The following is a 21,898-nucleotide window of genomic DNA, read 5'->3' as shown; positions in this document are numbered from 1 at the left end:
GAACTTGGAGTGTTGGAGAAGGGAAGTCCTGAAAGCCCTTCTCGGCCGACTCCGGGTAAATCTGTTCCCCTTTCTGATCCTACACCTACTAGAAGTGCTTTAGAGTGGAGACGTCTAGAGCTTCGTGAAAAGGAGATAGCTTGGGAACGGGAGAAATCGCAACTAGAGGCGGATAGACTAGCAGTACGCGAGCGTGAGCGCAGAGAGCATGAGTTGAGAATAAAAGACTTGGAGATGACCCAGGCTATTCGCTTAAAAGAGTTAGAGATTAAAGCTCGCGAATCTGGTGTTCATATCCCCGTCACTCATTTCGATGTCACACGAAATATTAGGCTTGTTCCTCCTTTTAATGAGAAGGAAGTGGATAAGTTTTTTGCACATTTTGAACGAGTTGCTACAGTTCTTAAATGGCCTCGCGAAGTGTGGTCAATGACGTTGCAAAGCATATTCCAAGGCAAGGCCCAGCAGGCCTATTCCTCTTTATCTTTAGAGGATGCTGCGGATTATGATAAAGTAAAGCAAGCGGTGTTGCACATTTACTCGCTTGTGCCCGAAGCTTACAGGCAAAAATTTCGTAATTACCAGAAGCGCGACTCGCTGTCTTATGTGGAGTTTGTTCGTGAGAAGGAGATGTTGTTTGATCGGTGGCTTAGTTCGCAAAATATTACAACTTTTGAGGGTCTTCGAGAATTAATCATTGTTGAAGATTTCAGGAATTCTCTGCCCAAGAATGTAGCTACTTATATCGGTGAACACAAAGATCTGACACCATCTAGCGCGGCTGTACTTGCTGATGAATACGTACTTGCAAGAAGGGATGCGATCTCCTACCCTGTTAAGTTTCAGAGCACGGGTTACCAAAATTTTACCGGTCACCGAAATTTTAAAGAAAATGTAGTGGAAACTGTTCAATCTGATGTTAATCGTGTGACTCGTTCAAATGATCAACTAATTTGTGGGCACTGTAATAAGCGTGGACACGTTATGGCTAATTGCTTTAAATTGAAGCGTGGAAATAAGTCGCAGTCCAATCGTAAAAATGACCCTAATGTGGGTCTTTGTGTTTCCACATTCCCCCCGACGTCTCGGAAAGACGAGAATATCAGTGATGTTTTTGCTCCGTTTGTTTCAACGGGTTACGTCGCTTTGTCAGGTGAGCGCGAGATGCGCATGCCTGTTAAAATTCTTAGGGACACAGCTGCTTCGCAAAGTTTCATCCTGGAGAGTGTTTTGCCATTTAATAATGAGTCTTATACCGGTGAAAATGTCCTTGTTCAAGGTTTCGAAATGGGCTTTGTGAATGTTCCACTTCACAACGTTTCCCTCGTTTCAGATTTAGTTACTGGTGACTTTAAAATGGGTGTACGTCATACTCTCCCAGTTAAAAATGTGCAAGTGTTATTGGGCAATGATGTTATGGGTGGCATTGTTTTTCCCTTGCCCGTTGTAACGACTTCTCCAATTTCTCAATGTCCAGATGATTTAAATGAGAATTTTCCGGAGGTTTTTCAAGCTAGCGTCATTACGCGTGCTATGGCGCAGCGTGAAGAAAAGACCAAGGTTGAGGATGAACTAATTAATCTTTGCGATACCTTTTTAGTGCAACCCTCACTTAATGTCGATAGTGATTTGCCGACGAATTCCGCTTCACTGTCTAATGTTCCGCAGGTGTCGGTTAGTCGTGAGCACTTAATTAAGGAACAGATTAATGACCAGTCTCTCGCTTCGCTCTTCTCTGACCTTATGTCCGAAGAAGATATTGAGCATTCACCTTGTGGCTACTTTTTGCGAGATGGGGTCTTAATGCGCAAATGGAGACCCCTTTCGGCCTCTGCGCAGGATGAGTGGAGAATACTCTATCAGATTGTGGTCCCTACTTGTTATCGTGGTCACATATTGAGGACCATAGTAGAGTAGGAGCGCTGATAGATATTGAATTTTCTAGAGAAAAAACATACGGGGTGCTCAAACCCATCCTTATCATGCTGTAGCAGAACGGCTCCTGCGCCCAGGTCACTTGCATCGACAGCGATGGAAAAGGGGCGCGAGAAGTCGGGGGCAGCAAGCACCGGCGCGGTGGTCAACAGGGCTTTTACAGACTCAAAGGCAACCTGAGAACGAGGAGTCCACTTGTAAGACACCTTCGAACTAAGCAAATCTGTAAGAGGTGATGCAACTGCAGAAAAATTCCTACAAAACGAGCGGTAGTAACCTACCATGCCGAGGAAACGGCGAAGCTCGCGGCGAGTGGTTGGAACAGGATAGGTCAAGATGGCTTCGACCTTGGCCTGGACTGGCCGTACCTGTCCACGCCCAACCACTTTACCCAAATAAGTGACCGTAGCCTGGCCAAATTCGCATTTGGCCAGGTTAATGGCCAGATTTGCATCAGACAAGCGTTGTAACACAGTAGAGAGGTGAGTAAGGTGTTGCCGCCAGGTGGCGCTATAAATCAACAAGTCGTCCAAATATGCTTCGCAATTAGACACGCCATCAAGAATGCTATTAATCAGACGCTGAAATGTGGCGGGCGAATTACGAAGCCCAAAGGCCATTACTGTATATTGCAGAAAGTGATCAGGTGTGGCAAAGGCCGAGATTTCCTTGGCACGGGCAGAGAGTGGTATTTGCCAGTAGCCTTTTAACAGATCAATCTTACTCACAAAAACAGCCGAGCCTAACCGATCAACGCAATCATCGATGCGTGGCAGGGGATGACTATCCGGTTTTGTAACCGCATTGACTTTTCTAAAGTCCGTGCAGAAACGCATAGAACCATCAACTTTAGGCACCAACAAACATGGACTACACCACGGACTACAGCTGGACTCTGCAATGCCGTTCTCTAACATGAACTTCACCTCTTTCTGAAGCAAGCTTCTCTTAAGTGGGTTTGCACGATATGGATGTTGCTTAATTGGGCGCGTTGCACCCACGTCGATATCATGAACAATTGCAGTTGTCTGGCGAGGCACATCAGGGAAAAGATCCTCATACTGTTTAATAAGCTCAACGAGATCTTCACGATCTGGGGCAGGCAAATGCGACAAAAATGAATTCAAGTTACACAGAACCTCAGAATTCTTCATTCTGCCCTCAATCACCTCAACCGACGGAAGGCGGCCCTCATCTCCACATAAGGAACCCGCCACGGCACCTTGATTATCAGACGAAGAGGCAACTTCAGCACCACATGCAGTGGACAACGCCACTTTTGAAGCGAGAGCGTCGCAATCAAACTCCGAAGAACTGCCCGAAGACTTAGATTCAGGAACAGACTGTACGCGATCACAATAAAGTTTCAAGCGATTAATGTGACACAGTGTGGTTTTCTTTTTACGATCTGGGGTTGAAATTACGTAGTTGAGACTGTTCACTCGCCGCACAACATTGTATGGTCCACTGTAACGAGGTTGCAATGCAGCCCCCATCACAGGAATCAGGACCAACACGCGATCACCGGGGTTAAATTTACGCGCAACAGCCTTTTTGTCATACCTCTGCTTCATGCGTTTTTGGCACAGCCCGAGATTGTCTTTGGCCAACTCACATGCACGACCGAGCCTGAAACGCATTTTAGAGACATAATCAGACAGGTCACAATATTCTTTGCTTTCTGTTAAAAATGACTCGTGCAGCAATTTCAGAGGTCCACGAACCGTGTGGCCGAACACAAGCTCTGACGGACTGAATCCCAAACTCTCTTGTACAACTTCTCGTATAGCGAAAAGAGCCAACGGCACACCCTCATCCCAATCTCGCTCGAACTCGAGACAGAAACTTTTAAGCATCGACTTCAAAGTGAGATGGAACCTTTCCAATGCACCCTGAGTTTGAGGTCGATATGGTGTGGACTGCACATGTTTTATTGCGAGCTGACGCATAGCCTGCGCGAATACACGGGACATGAAATTAGTTCCGCGGTCAGTCTGCACGGTCTTAGGAAGGCCAAACAACGAGAAAAAATTAATCAAAGCCTTAACAATGGCAGGAGCATTAATTTTTCGCAAGGGGACAGCATGAGGGTACCGTGTTAACGTACACATAATTGTGAGGAGGTATTGATTTCCCGACTTCGTCCGAGGCAACGGGCCAACGCAGTCCAAAATTATGTGTTCAAACGGCTCTGTAGAGAAGGAAGGCCTTGCTCTGGTGCTGGCTCTCCAGCATTTTGAGGTCTATGTTGGTGGTGCTGTGCAGCCCGTGGTGGTCTACACTGATCATAACCCTCTTGTGTTCCTCGATCGCATGCGTAACTCCAATCAGCGCTTGATGCGATGGAGCCTTATTTTGCAGGGTTACAATATTAACATAAAACATATTCGTGGGCGTGAAAATGTGGTTGCGGACGCTTTGTCCAGGCTTTAAAGTTTTAAGTGGCCTTCTATAACATGGAAAAAAATAAATTGTGGGTTACTAAGTTAGATATATATGTATCTACAAAAAAAAAAAAAAAAATCATTAGCACATGTATGTGTAAACAGATTGATGGTTGTCTTTCCTGCTCAGCTGCGTGTGAGAGACGTTGCTGGGTGGTTACTTGTTAACCTTTCTGTTTTTCCCTGTCCAGCTGCGTGTGAGAGACGTCGCTGGCTGATAAGTTGTTTTCTCTTGCAAATGTTTTTCATTATTGTCACATTTTGTAAGGTAAATTGGCACTTGGTGGTGGTAGTTTTTTTTATATACTGGGTTTATATTTACCCCCCCAATTTATTTTCTTAACGGTGGGGGTGTTACGCAGATGCTCCTATAGTATTAATATTGCGTTGCCTATTTGCGCTGTGGCGCGTGGGTTGTCTTGTCTCTGTCTCCCTCTCTAGGTCATCCCGAGTGTGGGCCGATTGCGGGGCGGGGCAGGGCCTATATAAGACGGCCGCGTCCGAGAAGGAGGTCTCTTTTCGCTCCTCGCTCTCGCCTCTCTCAGAGCGGAAACTGCTGGCAGCGTCGCACTGCGTCGTCCTCTGGCCTCGCCATTTTCCCTTTGTTTGAAACCTACGTTCGTTAAGTTAGCACTCACGTATACAGGCTATTTGTAAAGCACTTGTACTTTATTTATAGTTATCTGAGCGGGTGGTGTTTGGTGGCGGGTTATTGCACGTTATTAGAAACAGGCCCAGGGAGTGAAGCAGACTCGAGAAGACTCACCAATCCTTACTGTCTTTTGTTTACAGTCGGGAGTCAGCTTGGTTTTCTTTTGAGTCAGTCAGTCACAGGGTTTGTTTTCTGTTTTGTTACTCTTTAGCGTTAACGCACCACCTTGTTCTGTTGTTTTTCGTTGCGTTTTATTCATCGTTGTCAAACAACGCACTGTTAACAACTATTATTTCTGGCTATTTGTTCAATTAAATATCCTTAAACCGTCACTTCTCTCTGGCCTTTGTTATGTTATGTTGAACCATCTCATCCATTGTATGGTCTCGTAACAGTTGTCCATCTTCATTCTGTTCACAAACAACAGAGACAAATTCTCTAATACCAAGGTCAATGCATTTGACTGCTGTCCAGCCCTGGGTTGCCACCGAAAACTTTATGCATCTTGGACTGGAAGATGGTGTGCTAGTAAGGAAGCTAGCTACCACATCTCAGTGTTGGGAGAGAAGTTCACTCACTGCACAACTCTACCAGCTGTACCTTTCCTCCTCAGCCATGATCCGTAACCACCATGGTTTTCTTTCTGGGCCAGAAGACTTTGCAAACAAATAAGCAATAAATGATCATGCATTACAAATTTAGCCATGTTAAACTGTTAAGTTGTTGGCTTTTAGGCTGGGTGTCCAGTAAACAATTTCAAGCTTAGAGGGCAAATTCTCTCACCTAGGAGGGTAAACAACTTTTGTTTTTCATGAAATCTGCATTTTGAATTGATGGTCTACCAATAAGGCTGTAGAGTATCGCAACACAATAGTTGCAAAAAGCACTTGCGCGATAAAAAATGCATTTGGGTGTATTATATTATATATTATTTCACACACGTATATATTAAATGCGTGCGCGCAAATTCTCTCTGCGCGTGCGCACTCAGAGGAACTGCTCCCCAAGCATGGAAGAAAATGCTGCGAGCGAGGAGGAATCTGCCCAGCGCTCCAAACAGCCACTCGAAAAATCTATGCATGTGAAATAATATAATACGATCAAGAGATCCCTCAAGAGATCCATAACTTACAGAAAATTTTTTTACTTTTGTTATGGATGAATATTATGTTTTGTTTTCATTCATGTCAATAAAATGTTTCTCATAATCAAAGTGTAATTTGTCATGTAACAGAATAGGTAGGAGAGTACTAATAGTACAATTTTAAATCACACTAATATTATACTTAAATTGCATGCCTTTATAATGCTTAAAGTATCTTAAGACTATACTTTTATTAACATAACTGCAAACTTTCAAGGCACTTATTGTAGCCAGGAAGTACATTTGAAGTTAATTTAAAATATTACAGAAGCATGCCAAATGAATAGAAATGAGGATGATAAGAGTGTATTCAAAATACACTACTACACTATTATTAGTTATACTGTAATGCCTTTTAAGTACATTTCCAATACACTTGGGATGTTACAAAATTGTACTGCGACTGTTCCAAATGCTCATAAAATCTCTTTTTGTATAATATACTTAAGAACACTTAAAGTTTGAAAAAAGTTGTTCCATTTTAGCACACTAATTACACTCAAAGTATAGTCCAGTTGGTATTAAGTTGCACTTCAATACACTTAATTACACTTGGATTTGACGAAAAAAGTACAAACTGTACTTAGTACTAGGGCTGTCAATCGATTAAAAAAAATAATCTAATTAATGACATACTCTGTGATTAATTAATCTAAATTAATCACATATATAATTTTTGCTGTGAAAGTATTTTAAATATTTAAATTCAAATGAATCATTGAATAATCAGCATTAGTGACATTAAAGTTCAAAGACTCTTATTATTATTTTCACTGTTCAAATAATTGCCATAATAATCTATGGTATGACCTAATATGCTGAGGAAATAAGTTCAAAAGTGCTTCGGGAAGAAGTTTTTTTTTTCACATACAAGGCATTTCAGGCCACAGATATAACCTAGGGGACACAATGAAAATAAATTAACACTCCCCTCAATGTCAACACTTATTTCTTTGCATTGATGTGCGACTATAGAGTTGATGAACTCCAGTGATATGCAAATTCCTTGCTGCAGACATTGCAGGACTTTATTTTCAACACTTTATTTTTTATCAACACCATCAGGCCGTTTTTTAAAAGTAAATGTTCCAATCAATGATCCAGGCAGCACGTTTTCTTCTCTCCTTCATTTTACAGTCTAATTTTTACTGACTAGAGCGGCTCGGGGTCAAAGGTCATACGGAATCGATTAATCTGCAATAATTTTTTTAATCAGTTATTTTTTCTCAAATTAATTAATCGAAATTAATCAGTTATTTTGACATCCCTACTTAGTACACTTTCAAAAAGTATACTTTTAATAGTTTTTTTTTGGGAATAAACTGCTTTCAGCCACCATTACAACTTCTTGGTGTATCAGATCAAGGATGTGGTTCTAATGACATTGCAAAAAATACTGGCCTTCACTATGAAAAACTGTTTCAAACACCTTAATTAAAATGGCTCTAAAAATGAATCACTGCACCTTTAATTGTGTAATATAAATAGATGAAATTGAACTCAATCTCCACCATCTTCCCTTGCTTTGACCCAAACAGCCAGAAATGACAATAGCCAAGATTGACACAAAGCAGAGTGCAGCACTCCGTGAGTGCCCGAGTATCTGATCTGAATGAGATCATGCCTGGGATGTGTCTCATCTGCTACTGTGAACAAGCACTGGTCTCTTACAGGGCTGTGCTTTACTCATCCTCCACTTCTCATCATCATGTTTCCCTTTTTCTTTCTATTTCCAGAGTGTCTCATTCCCTCTCTCCTCTCACCTCTCCACTGCTGACTCAGCTCCCTGGTGGTGAGCTCACCTCTCTTCCCCACCTGCCTCCCTGGCACCGCCATCTGCTTCTACAAACACACACACACTCACACTCTCCCACTCACACACACATCTCACCCTCTAACTATTTATTCACATGTTCATTTGTCTGAGGGGTTTGTTTACTGCTGTAATATCACTCTAATTTTGAGGTTAAAGTTGTTAACACTCACTAGCTAACGCTTCCTTCCTGTAAATTACAGAGCACAATTGGCCTTTTAAGTAGACAAGAATGAAATATGTGGCCCCTATAAAGTCCATAGTCTTACTCAATTACTAAATAAATGAGAGCAGGTAGGACCACTCCATCATGTTAACTAAACATCAAATAATATGTGGACCAAACCAAATTATATCAGCATATACATGAAACCATATAACGCCAGAATGTGTACTAAATCACCCACAACAGCTTAGTGTATTAATCACTCTACAATAGCACTGTTATGGAAATACACTAGTCTACACTACAGCCGTATTGAATACTTAACTGAAACACACCAGGGGACTGTGGTCTCCAAGCAGTCTTTCAGAAACACAAATGTGTCTTGACAAAACAACACCATAGAATGTAATTACAATGGTCTACATGCACATTGTGTCTATTCTCAAAAGGTTGCAACAGAACAGGATGTAAGTGTTGACAGGGAAGCATCACATCAAACCCACATCAGGGGTTCATGTTATCAACACTCTCTGCCCACTAACACTTTGATGTCTTAGCTTGGCACCAAATCAGACATGAAGATATCCTCCCTCTGGCACTACATGTTTTTTGCCTTATGTTATCATATAACGGTGCTTTTTGCCTTATGTTATCATATAAAGGCTGTAAGCTGCTACAGGCCCACTCCTCAGAGCCTCATTAAGCCTCACCTATGCAAATTACAAAACACAATGGAAGGAATGTGGAAATCAATCTGCGGAGATTTTTCAGAAATTTATCCACAAACATGAAAATTAAAATTTCCACATAAAGCAACTTTGGTTGTGAATCAGGTTGTAAAGGCAAGAAGGGTCGTCTAGACCTAAAAGGCTTTTCACAGGAGTCACACCACATAGTACTGGCTGATGATGTGCATGTGAGAGTGGGACCAGGGAACAGGGCCGGGCTCAGCACGGAAAAAACAGGCGACCAAAAAGGACTGGGTCAGCCTGTGAGGGAAGCGCACTGCATACAGGCGCCAACATGAGTGCGCTGGCACTTTCTGTCACTTGGCACATTTTTTGAGCGCTGCTGGCAAAAGTAGAACCGAACCGTAATCTGCACGGCAGCAGCGAAAGGGTTCGGCGATGGAGTGCAGGGTTGTATTGAAAACAGTGGAATCTAAGTAATGCAACATCAAAAGTGGAGCGTGTCGACCTTGTTCTGGTGCCGATTTGCGGGTTTGTCTGGTCTCAGATCATCTAGTTCTTTGCACACGTCCCTGCACTAATGTGTGTCTGCATAGGATGTCAGTCTCCAAAACTGAAGGCCACTCTATTCGCTGAATGCCAGACAAGGCTACATCAAGGTTAGATGCTGTACCACTATGCACTTATCACATTGAAGCCAACAAGCTGCTGAAAGAACAGAATTGGACCTAGATTTATGTGCATCCTAAACAAGCACCTCAGATTAAAAGAGCTCTGATGAGACCTCTGCTTGCATGCTCAATTTCCCATATTGATCCCTCACCTTTGGAGCCAGTGGGATATGGCAGAGGAAGCACGCTCGCTCTAGGTGTGACCTAATCAGCATGCTAAGGAGGATGCCTACAGAGCCAGGCATCGCAGAAGGCCAATACAAAATACCTGTGAAAAGCAATTGAGAATCTGGACACAGCAGAGGGCCTGGCCACCTGTGGCTGCTGAACATCTCAAACACACATGACCATGCTTTCCATGTCAGCACGGAGGGGATTTCTGCACTAGGGTCAAAACATCTCTTCAATCATTAAGTGAAATATATAAGTGAACATGCACCATTCAGGAAGCCATTCCTGCTTCATCCACCTTCTGCCCTTGACTGCACATTCAAGGGTGCCATTAGCCAGGCCCTGTCTCTGGCTTTACCTTTAGAGACACTAATGTGAAAAATGACCTCTCACCCAGGTTTGGTCACAGAGTGTACCAATACATTCCTGCACATACAGCGGCTCCAGGACAGAGAGGGGGAAGAGCAAGAGAGAGGCCTAAGGCCCAGCCCTGATTGGATTATAGTGTCAAAGCGGCATTACAAATATTACACTGGTCATGCAATTTCATGTGAAGAGCAGATGTTATTTTTCATGCTAAATGAGTGACTTGCATGGGCACTGTGGCTCTGACACTGACTTCCAGAAAAAACCCTGGTGGGTCTGACTTGTGGTCTCTATTTAAGATGCAAAGTCTTAACATTTCAAACATAAAATAAATTAAATTACAATAAATGCAAATTAACAAAATATGTAAATAATTATTTTGGTATGAAGACCTCAAATTCATGGGTTTCATCAGGTCCCTTTCCACAGGTGTATAAAATCAAGCACCTTAATTATCAATGCAGACTGCATGGTGCTTGATTAATACACCTGTGGAAAGGGACCTGATGAAACCCATGAATATCAGCTGAGCCCACAAAATCCGGTCACCTTCAAAGACAAAGCAAGATAAGCAGAAGGTGAAAAATACAACAGTGTGGCCATTCTTGATCTCTGTGAGATATGGCACTAAGGATAGAGCAGTGGGCTGCGTCTGAGTATTCAGCACATTGCTGTGAAAAGATCTGCACACAACTGTCTGCACATAACATTCTAATCTCTCTGTAGACTGTAGTCTGCAGCGCCAACAGTGTTATGTAATCTGACAAAAAAACAGAAATTAAAGTAGAACTTAACAGGTCATACTCAATCATACATAATCATACAGGTTAGGTATAACAATGGATTTAATACCTAATGAATCCCAGACCAACAAGTTGGCTAAATTCAAAGCTTGAACACAGATTAATCTGTTTTAGCCATTGTGAGTATGGAGCCAACATATACTGCAGTCTCATGTGGGAATCTGGGGCTTTCACACTTCCACTATGCCTTGTACCAGTTGCTCTGGGATTTGTTAAGTGTCTTGAGACCATTTCACCTGTTTAGTGCCAGTATATAAATAAATATATACAATTGAAAAGAAAAGACAAGACAAGACCCCCACCTCCTGCTGAATCATTTTTGCATTGGCAAGAGAACAATCAGCACAGGCCAATGTGAAACCCAATCATGTTCTTTTGTGTTGTGAAGGACAAAGCGGGAGCCGTGTAAAGTGACCAGGGGGCTCCAGCGCCAGGGCTGCACAAAGCCTGCTAATCAGGCCAGTGACCAAGCAGAGGGCACACTGCCAAGAGCAGAGACAGCACTCTCCACCATCTTCATCCTGTGAGGTAGGAATGATCAGCTGGTAGTTCATCCACCGCTGCCGTCCTGTTAGGCAATTAACAAAGACGAAAGGCCATCCTGATTTGACAAGATATGTGACAGATATGGCCCAACACATTCATAAGTTGTTTTTATGAAAAAAAAAAATCCTTTCATGGCGAAGTAACAGTATGTGCACATTCTTCCTCTTCCCTGAAGTGGGGATTTACTTAGCCCCGCCCCCGTCTATGCCTCTGTCACAAAGGCCCGTCCCCTGTCTCTACCCAAACATTCTAGAGAGCTACCCCCCCCCCCCCCCCCCCCCCCAAACTGTAACTAAACTAGCTCATTTAAAAATGTAATGGCAAAATCAAATATTGGGGTTATTCAGCAGACTCGCTTCAGGCTCACTTATCCTATACTAGCGTAACAATTCAAATACATTGCTAGGAAACCTCTTTTCAGAGGTCTTACGAATTATCTTTACAGAGTGGTTCGCTCATAATATGTCTTGTAACACATAAAACACCAAATGAACATGTCAAAAGGGTTAACAACTGGATTTTTTCAGCAATGGGTCTGTAAGGGTTCTCCCTCCGATTCACCATCTGATCATGTTCATGTTTTTTTCTGCAACTTGTGCCACTTGTTTCTCTGTTTGCCTTTCCTCTCTGTGTCTCAGCCTTTCCCTTTGCTAGAGAGAATGTGAGGCATTATCCTCTGTTGTGATTGATCCAGTAGGAGATGTAATAAAGTCTAAAACAGCCGTGCACTGCATCAGGGCATTCTAGAGACATTGCGCTCACCTTTGCCCCTACCACCAACAGGAAGTCTCTCTCAAGACCATAAATAAAACTATGGATATATTTATTGTGTAAGCTGCTATTAAGCAGATCTATCTATCTATCTATCTTTGTGTGTGTGTGTGTGTGTCTGCTCCCATGATTTAAAAAGCCCTGGTCTGATTTACTTCACATTTCCATACAGGTAAAAGGTTGCCCTATCAATCCATGTAATTTCTCTCTTTACAGAACAAATAAAAGGGAGAGGGTCTGCAGTTACCTGACTGGTCTTGTTCAACAAATGTGAGAAAATCACAGTAAAGTGCTGTTCTTGGTATCATGTGTAGCTTTGGGTGGTAGCGTAACAGTAAACACTGAGACCCGCTCCATGACCACGGCACCATGAGTCAGTGAGTAAATTGTAGAGTGCTGTTGTGTTTGTGTTCCCAGCCTCAAGCCATATCAGAAAACCAAGCTGTCTCACACCCCTCATCAGGCAGATGCCTTCCTCCCCTATGAGACAAGTCATAATTACCCAGGCTCCAAAACAGGCAGCTTCAGCTAACACATTGTACCTAGAGAGTGAAGCAGGCCCTCCATGGCTCTAAGCTGCTATCTTACACGTCCCAGTGTGTGATCACCATTTGCCACAATGCCGCCTGTCTGGTTGGGGAGGACAGGGTGTGATTTTGACCCAAGACACCCTGTCCAGATCACAGCAGAGGCAGCAAAAGGCAGAACCAAGGGCTTTGAGTGGGAGGCCTGCCTGGTGCTTGGTGATAATTAAAATCAGCAGGAGTACTTATTTGGAAAAGTAACACTGGCAGTGGTGAGTCGTAGGAGTCACATGCTATCTACACATACCTGGTGTCCACAAGTAAGCTAAAGGATGACACCCATCAGAGAATTCAACGGAACACATCTAAAGTTGTTGAATCACAGAGTAACTTACAGTATAATATACAAAATTGACTAGTTTAGATGTTGCTGACACATTTCAAATTTCAAATTCATGTGAAAGGAAAGATCATTGATTTAGGATTAAATTGAGGGTTTGCAGGTATGAGGACACACACGCCATCTCCAATGAAGATACAAGACATTAACTTACAGATTCCAGATAAGAAATCACATTTATCTCTCTCTTACACACACACACACACACACACACACACACACACACGCAGCTTAGTTCCCAGATTTGTAGTTAATGTGTCTTTAGCTTGCTCTGCTGAGCTGGTCTCCTTGGCTGAGTGTGAGTCTTGGCCCCTACTCTACCACTGTGGATTGGGGCGTGTTGCTGACAGCATGTCTAGTCTATCTGTACATTTCCCACTCAAATTACAAACCTGTTCTGGTGTTTTGATTGGGCAGGGTTTCAGCTTGTTTCAAAATATAATATTTATCACCTGACTTGAATACGTGCTTTTGATAAATACCAGCCCCAAATGAATGATGAATTACTGTGTGGCTAATTTTATTACCCCTCAATTATTCAAGAGAGCTGCTCTATTACAAAGACAATGCTCTGCAGGTGATCCTATAATTACCCTCTCAACCATGTAATTGGCTTCCTACTGTATTTTTATATTCATCTGTTTCCAAATGTAATGGATGTTCCCTATAATGTCTGAAAAAGACAAGAACCAGTGTCATGAATGCATTATGTATCCTGTCCACATGGGGCTAACACACATTTAGACACTGGAGTATGCCACTAGGCAACCAGCATCACGAAATACTGAGAATATGAGCCACTTCTATGATCATGTGTTCAAGTGTTAGTCCTGTTTTATTTTAAATTTGTTTAAACACTGACGGACTAACTGGACTTTGGGTTTTAGCCAAAGAAAAATTATTTAGAGGCGTCTCTTCATTATGAAGTAGACGCTAATATCGTGACCTAGAGGTAATGTAGCCAAAGTAGCATGTAGACACATGAACACTATTCTGTTGAAAAATAAGACAAAATGAGTCATCAGAAACTATTGGTTGTCAGCCATGCAAGACTCCTCTAGAGGAGTGGGTGGCTTTGTGGAGCAGGTTAAATACAACTGGTTGGCTCAATTTAAGAAGTAGAAGAATTAAAGATGTTTAAACATATTTACCCTGTGTCCTGCTCACTAAAAGATCATGGAAAGCTTTATTGGCAGGACCATACTTTGTGTTGCCAAAGCAGAGTGGTAAAATAAAAGTGATATATTTGAGTGAAACTTTAGAATGATTTCTGCTTAACTCTAACTCTGATTATAAGCAGGGGATTCTGATTCACAACTCTTTCTAAGCTGAAAGACTCCTGAAAAGAGGTGACATTTAAGTGCAACACCAACATCATCCTTGACATCAAGAGCTTGGCGGCCAAGAGGTAATAACAGGGCCATTCCTCACATTCTACCACTCATGAGAGGTAACAAAGATTCACTACAGCCACCCAGATTAACACACAGACGGTTGCCTTAGTGATGGCTCTTATTATAGTCATCTGGCCTAGCTGTACATCTTGACTCTCTAGATTCTTCCAATTTGGCATTCAGTCAGTTGGTGGAAGCAGACATTATTCTGCCCGCATTCCTTTTAGAGTCCTTGCATTGAGTCTGCAGTCCTTACCAAATAACCATTTAGTATTAAACACCAATGTCATTTCAAAGACAAAACAGAGATGATCCTGGTGTGATCTCCATGATTACTGCTTCCGTTAAAACACAAAACATGGAAATGAGGTTTTTAGGTGTGTGATGATTTTCTGAGACACAACACTGAGCGTTTTGTGGGACGGAGTCACTGAAAACTACGGGTCAAAAGAGGGAGCACTGCACAGCAGTAAAGCCAGCGCAGTGGGTGAAGGCAAAAAGCACAGGAGATGATTCAGGTGGGTTTGACTTTGTCAGTGACGTTCATCTGGGTGTGATCGCAATACCCATACAACAGCTGTTACCAGAATAGATCCGGACCAGGCACGATGCTGAATGCTACATCCCTACTACTAACCTCAATGGCACCACTTAAGAGTATCAACCATTCAGTTGGATTGTACCAACCATGTTTATTGTGTTTAAACTGCAGGAGCGCAGAAACAAAGGGCTTGTGTTCCACATAGGATTTATAAGGTTGCCACAACCCAACTGGTATGTTTCAGAAATTAGGCTAAGCAATGGTTCAAAGTTATTTTTATTCCATTCAGTAGAACTGTAAATACTTAAGCACATTTGTTTTAGCAAGTCATTACACACTGCCGTATGAGAGTGGTGTTTGTTCCCCTCAGCATCTTTACTTCTGCAAAATGTCTGATTTACAAGCCACAGAAAATGCATGTTTAATTGTCTTAATTGTATGAGCTGCATGATTTACACCTTGAAACGACCTCTATCGCCACAGATATATTTCAAAAGAAGAAACATACAACCCAACGGCACAGCACAGGGTGCTGTAGAGACCACATAGACTCACACAAGCTGTAGGCAGATAGAGCGGTGCATTGAGGGTTCCGGGCGTTTCCAGTTGAGGTGTGGGATCAACGACTGACAATATATTAATTTTACCGAGAAAAAACCCAAAGGTTGAATGAACAATTAGTAGCACTAATTCAAAACGCAAAATAAATACAACAGTTTCATTTTAGTGAAACCAATCTTCAGTTCTACTAGAGTGGGTTACCTGTTTAAGGGACAAAACATTAAAAGTACCCCCACAGTCCATCGCATCAGTTCCAGAGCGAGGGCTACTGTGGGCTGACCAAAGGAGGGGCACACTGCCCCGTTTGCCATCACATGACATGGCAAAAGTGTCGTTTAGAAAATAGATCAAACAAAAGACCGTCAAAGTAGCATATTTGCGTAAATAATAATACTGGAGTAAGCCGAGTGTGCGCACTCCACTAAATGCACTTACCTCTTTCAAATAAATGGCTCTTTTGTTTGTTCCGCGGTCAGGTGAGCTTGCTGAGGTGTTCTTTGCTCCCCTCTATTCGTCACTGCAATTGTCTGACCAAACGTGAACGTGAACCGGCCAAATATTTTCTGTGAAAGTGTAGCCTCTGAGTTGGGCAACAAATTATACCGAAGAATTACTGGTAAACTACAGGACATATCCTATTCTTTAAACAGACTGCAATGTAATTATAACCAGTTTGTCCCTCCACGCGCCTTGAATGGTTCAGTGCAATGTTGTAGGTTACCTTCCTTTGTAGCTAGTCTCAGTGGCTACCCAAACGGGTATGAGTGCGTGCCTGCTTACACACTAGGCTACTACAGTGTAGACAACCGTAGAGAGACATCTCGGTAAGCATCTCGTCCAGTGAGTATTGGGCGGAGTTAGCGCTGACCTACCAACCAATGATGCGGGAGAGTATTCCTGACACATCGTAGGCCCTGATCGAGCTTTTGTTGGAAACCTCATGGAAACCTATATTTTGGAATGGAAACCGGTTATATTATACTTTTGGCTTATAGGTAAAATAACTTTGTGTGTATGATTTAGAAAGTAGCCTAATACTTTTTACGAATTCATTTGAATTACACTTGCATGACATCCACGCGCTCTGGAAAAGGGTAGGCCTATATTTGTGATAACAGCAGCAAAAAAAGGCCTATAGCCTACTGTCAGTATGCTTAGGCTACTTTGCACATGTTGTGCTGTAGCCTACAATATACAATTCACATTATTACTATACATTTATTTTAGGACAAATAACGTATCTTAACTAACCAACTAACTTAATTTAAAGCTGCCTACACTAGCCTAAACTGAGATCTTGAGATCATGTGAAGGTTAGATTTCTCCATGTTCCTGTGCTGCTCTTAGGACCAACTTAAAAATAGGCTACGCCCGTTTTATTCTGATTTATGGGCAACGTCATAAAACTTTCATGAAGTCTAGTTCTACATAATTTGTCATGAGGGTAGGTATAACCGACTAAGACTTGTTTTGTATTGTAAACTAAGCATCATTATTGAATGGATAGGTATCCTGTAACCACGGCAGGCCATGGAAACGAAAATGGTTTTGGGTTGTGATGGCATCAGAGCAGTCTTTATTTATGACTTTAGATAGTATGTTCTGCTTATGCCACCTAGTGGTCATCACCAAATAAACATAGGAACCAAGGATAGGATGGACACATTGGTTGAAATTTCAGTTGTCCTGACCTTGACACAGTCCTTGAAACATCAAAGGAGATGTAGCCTATGGCAGTGGTTCTCAAAGTGGAGTCCATAGCCAAGGGGTCCGCAAAATAATTTGCTTGAAATTATAAAGTTGAGTTTTATCATCATCTACAGATGATGCCCCTTTTCACCCATAAAACTTAGGTCATGAAGAACCATTCCTACTACTGCTTAGCTTGGCTTATTTGTTAGCCAGCTAGCTGATGAATGTGTAGAAATGTTTGAGTCAGTCCATATTGTCAAGTGATGCAAAAAAACATGGGATACTGGACCTGTCCACAACTCCAGAGAATACAAATGACATGCTTAATTGTTACGGTTATGAGGGGGTCCTCGGAATATAAAGGGGTCCTTGGAACCAAAAACATTAAGAACCCCTGGCCTATGGTATTAGATATTGATATGTTTATTCACAGATTTGACCACATTGTGGATGGATTGTCTTTCCTCAAGTTGGTACTGCAAAATATCAGATGAGGAATTGGTAACACTAAGTAGAGAACAGTTTCATATTTTAACCATGGAAAACCTTTAGTTGGGCTTTGTATCACGTTAGCTATATTGTATTATTTACCTAAATAGATTCATTTAGAGGAGACATAATCAATGAAATGTACACCAATTATGTGCAGCATCACATAGAAGACTGATTGATTGAGGGGGCAGAACAGCTTGTTTTCACTCTCTCTGTCTTAATGTACAGTACTGTATGCTTTGTGCTCCATATCATGTTTTTCTATGTGTTGCCATTATGTGAAATGCATCGGAGATTGACTTCAAATGTAACACCTGGTGTATATGATCTTAATGGCAGAGAATGATCACTTGAAAACTTTGAAAAAATGTTCCATGGGTGTTTCTTAGAATAATTGAAGACAGATTGAAACTTACCTGTTTAGACACTGGCTACTGGCTGCCAGTGATTGTCAAGTTGCCAAGTTGTAGTTTCATTACTTCAGATTAATTTTATTTTGATTACGTCATTCTTGAACTGGAGTTGAAGGGTTTAAATGTCCACACACACACAGGAAGCCTTTACAGAATATAAGTATATTGTTTACACTAATGTCACCTGCATTTCAAAGGCCCTATAAGCAACTTGGCTCTAACGGAGGAAACAAAAGGGGGAGGTGGGTTACAGGGGGTGGCCGCTAAGCCTGACTTGCAGGGCACTTCCTGTGACATTTTAGTAGTGGCTGAGATGAAGGGGACCCCCTGTTTTGAGCAAACAGCGTCTGCCAGAGCCCCCAGCTGTCTCATTAATCCAAACTGCTCCGTTTGAGAAATGTCAGTCAGGGGACCGGGGCCTAGAGAGAGGTGACTAGAGTGTGTGAGCACAAACACAGGGGGTTTATTTCAGCAAAAAGCAGCATGGGAAACGGTATGGGTTTTAAAGTGTTTTTAAAACACCAAGATGACTTGATGCCTGCTTCGCATGTGTCTGTAGTCTTAAATGTGCTACGTGGAGGTTTATTAATGTTTAAAAAGGGCCCAGAAATATTAACACAGAATGTAAAAAAAAAAAGTCAGTATGCAAACCAGTTATCATGGGCACAGCACTCTTGTAATATCACTTTGTACCACATGTTGTGCTGTATTAAACACAGTTCAGTCAAAGGAGTGGCATGTGGCTGTGTTCAATAAAATCTGAAGCCTACAGTGCTCCACATAGCACCTTTAACACTGTTGGTGCTCTCTTTCTGGTGACTTGACAGCATTATTTTTTGATAAGCAGTTTATAATAACTAATGTATTAGAACTGATAGATGCAACAATGCACTGAACACAAGTACACCATATGCATGTAGGTCTACAGATTATGGATAAGTTACCATGAGTACATGAAGTGATATATAACCATGCTCAAAGATGTGTATTAGAGACAATGATGACATCAAGTTCCTCTTTGAAGAGTTTTCTGGAGGTTGTCTCTGTGTTATACTGCTCCCTGCTTAGTGATATATATGTATTACATATTACATTTTATACAACTGGTACTTAAAATAATTGCTCATCTATTACTATGAGTTATCATCAAACAATACTTACATATCCACTAATATATAATATGTATATTAGTGGATATATGAAAAGTAGTATGTTGGTGCGCACATCCAAGGCAGGTGCTGGACAAAAAGTGCTAGGCTATCAAAGAGTGGATTGTCCGCACACTTGCTCCCATCAGGAATTTTTATTGATTTTCACCCGTGTGTAAGGCGATGGTAGTGTAGGGCGATGGTAGTGTAGTGGTTAAGGAGCTGGGCTAGCGTGCAATAGCCTGAAAGTTGTCGGTTCAATTCCCGGCTTCCACCGTTGTGCCCTTGAGCAAGGCACTTAACCCCAAGTTGCTCCGGGGACAATGTGATCCCTTGTAATATAGCTAACATATGTAAGTCACTTTGGTCAAGAAGTGTCTGCTAAATGAAACGTAATGTAACGTTTCGAGCTAAACGCTCTTCATCAGACTTGAGTATCAGACAGACAGTCGCCATATTTAAAAAGTACAAAAGGTCACATGACCCATCAGAGTGATATATTTAGATAGATTTACAAAACACTTATATATACATATATCCACAACGTCTTTTTTTTTTATATATATACTTGAAGCTTGTACTTTTTTATATAAAACAAAAATATATTTACAAAGTATAGTATATAAATGTTTTTCTATAAGTGCATGTTTTTTGTAGATATTATGACGTTGTGGATATATGTATATATAAGTGTTTTGTAAATCTATCTAAATATATCACTCTGATGGGTCATGTGACCTTTTGTACTTGTTTAAATATGGCGACTGTCTGTCTGATACTCAAGTCTGATGAAGAGTGTTTAGCTCGTTTAGCTTATATTATATAATATAATATATAATATATATATATATATATATATATATATATATATATATATATATATATATATATTATATCACTGATTTTAATATATTAGAAGTGGGTGAATACACATTGTTAAACTTAAACATATTTTTTACATTTACATCTCATTAGATGCAGTAATGCAGTGAACTCCCATTTAAGGTGGAGGTGAGCTAGAAATTACCTCAGAGCCCTCCAGCCAAATCAAATCTAGACATTAAACTAAATATGCGCTCTTAACTACTGTGTCTGCATCAAAAGTTCCAGACCTTAATTAAAGTCTGACTCTCCTGAGGCTCTTACAATTAAAGGCCTCGTATAATTCTCAAAGTTTGTGTGCGTGCGTACGTGTGTGAGAGAGGGAGTGAAAGAGAGAGAGAAAGAGGGAGAGAGAGAGAGATAGAGAGGCAAGTCCACATAGACATTTTGATTTCTTGTTCTCAGTAATTTCTTGTATTTCTTAGTCTATTATATATGGCCACTTTATAGAAATGTCTTTTTAGATTTGAATTGAGTTTTTCAGAGAGACAGGGAGAGTGAGTGAGTGAGTGAGTGAGAGAGTGTATACAGGTAGCCCATGTTTATGATTCCATTACCACTAGGGGGCTTCCTCAGCACACGTTCACATTAGCTGTGGGTAAAATCTTGCCTAAGATTTCAAATCTCAGCAGGCCACTGCAGAACTTTTGACTTACTGTTGCTTGGGGATACCAATTGAAAGAACATGGTCATAAAAAATAACCTAATTAAGTAAACAAGCTGTTTATTCTCAGAATTCACAGTGTCTCCTCCGAAAATTAGGAGTGCAAATAATTAGAATGCAAGAAGTTTGTCCAGTAATGCAAACTAAAGAGCTGGGTGATATGACCAAAATTTTACATCACAAAATAGATCATCTCATGTCCCATAAATGATACATATCACTATGTAGTAATTGTTCCGCAAATTTAATGATACTGATAATTCAATAATAAATACTGCCATGCATATTATCTGTGATTATTACACGGCTCTTCACAAGACAAGTAGAACGCTCCATTGGCTTGAATGAGATTTCCCAAAGTCCTCCGCTGCGCGTCGGGGTCCGGTTCGCCCTGTCGGGACTTATTTTCCCAGTAATGACCGGCGTTCTATACATTATCCCTTACATATGTAAGTATTGTTTGATGATAACTTGTAGTAATGGATGAGCACTGAGCAGTTATTTCAAGTACCAGTTCTGTAAAATATGTCATTCTGATAAAAAGTTGCATCAGTGGATGAAAGTTTTGTTTGCCGTTGCATCATACTCCAAACTCGGCTGCTCCTCCCTCAGCCAGAGTCAGAGAGCCCATTCTTCCTCAGTCCTCACAGAGCCGCCATGAACACTGAGCTGAAGTTGTGTTCTGACTGGACTCTCATGCCATGGGCTTGTTGTGTGACACATGGGCAGTGGGTTACTGAGAAGGCACTGATTTGCCAACCAGTTACATCAACAGGAAGTGTACTGTTTAGGAAAAGACCATAGCTGGTATCAACAACTAACAAAATTGTGCTGTAGCCTAGGCAACTAGGCAAATGCATATGGAGTGTTTCTATGATGACCTGGTGCATTTACACAAGTAAATCTGAAACATGTAACTGGAAAATGTACTTAATGTTCCGAATGTACAGCATGCACAGAATGATCTTTTGGGATGTATGTAGGCTGTGCATATCTTGCTCTACTTTTATCTGACC

The 21,898-nt window shown here is 41.4% G+C and overlaps 1 protein-coding gene across 2 annotated transcripts in view; it reads right to left on the bottom strand.

Moving 5' to 3' along the window:
- The window catches only part of gdpd5b (glycerophosphodiester phosphodiesterase domain containing 5b), a 55,900-nt gene extending 39,527 nt beyond the window's left edge, over nucleotides 1–16,373 (bottom strand). Inside the window, exons 1-2 of one of the 2 annotated variants that reach the window (XR_012986502.1) lie at nucleotides 16,313–16,373; nucleotides 16,027–16,171 (exon numbers count right to left, since the gene is read on the bottom strand). The gene's annotated coding sequence lies outside the window, so the exon portion shown is untranslated. Of the gene's footprint in view, nucleotides 1–16,026 lie in introns of both variants that reach the window. The other variant, XM_076281873.1, reaches the window with a different exon arrangement.
- Between the last annotated feature and the right edge of the window lie 5,525 nt (nucleotides 16,374–21,898).

This window comes from Alosa pseudoharengus, unplaced genomic scaffold (assembly GCF_046254945.1).
Source record: "Alosa pseudoharengus isolate Yale_2024_CS ecotype anadromous, Long Island Sound unplaced genomic scaffold, YU_APseudo_1.1 YU_APseudo_1.1_scf_13, whole genome shotgun sequence".
Lineage (NCBI taxonomy): Eukaryota > Metazoa > Chordata > Actinopteri > Clupeiformes > Clupeidae > Alosa > Alosa pseudoharengus.
The sequence above is the reverse complement of the archived record's forward strand: the minus strand, read 5'-3'. Positions and strand labels throughout refer to the sequence as shown.